This window comes from Frankliniella occidentalis, unplaced genomic scaffold (genome assembly GCF_000697945.3).
Source record: "Frankliniella occidentalis isolate FOCC.00 unplaced genomic scaffold, Focc_3.1 Scaffold935, whole genome shotgun sequence".
In the NCBI taxonomy this organism is placed as follows: Eukaryota; Metazoa; Arthropoda; class Insecta; order Thysanoptera; family Thripidae; genus Frankliniella; species Frankliniella occidentalis.
The window spans coordinates 1786-2028 of NW_026268041.1; positions in this window are offsets into that span (position 1 = coordinate 1786).

Below are 243 nucleotides of genomic sequence, written 5' to 3' on the forward strand. Positions count from 1 at the left end.
AACAGCCACAGAAAATGTGTGAAGACGAGTAGTTGTGATTCTTGAATTGAGAACACATTTTGGGGGGTTTGGTATTACACATAGGGGACATTTGTTCAATTATTTTACAGAGAAGGTTTTTGTTTGTCGTAGGAGCCTTTGCATTGACGGTGTACGTAAATGTGCGTACAGTACCATCTAATTTTTGTCGCCCATGGTCGTTCACCGAGGCGTCCACCGACACCGACCTCCCTCGTTTCATGA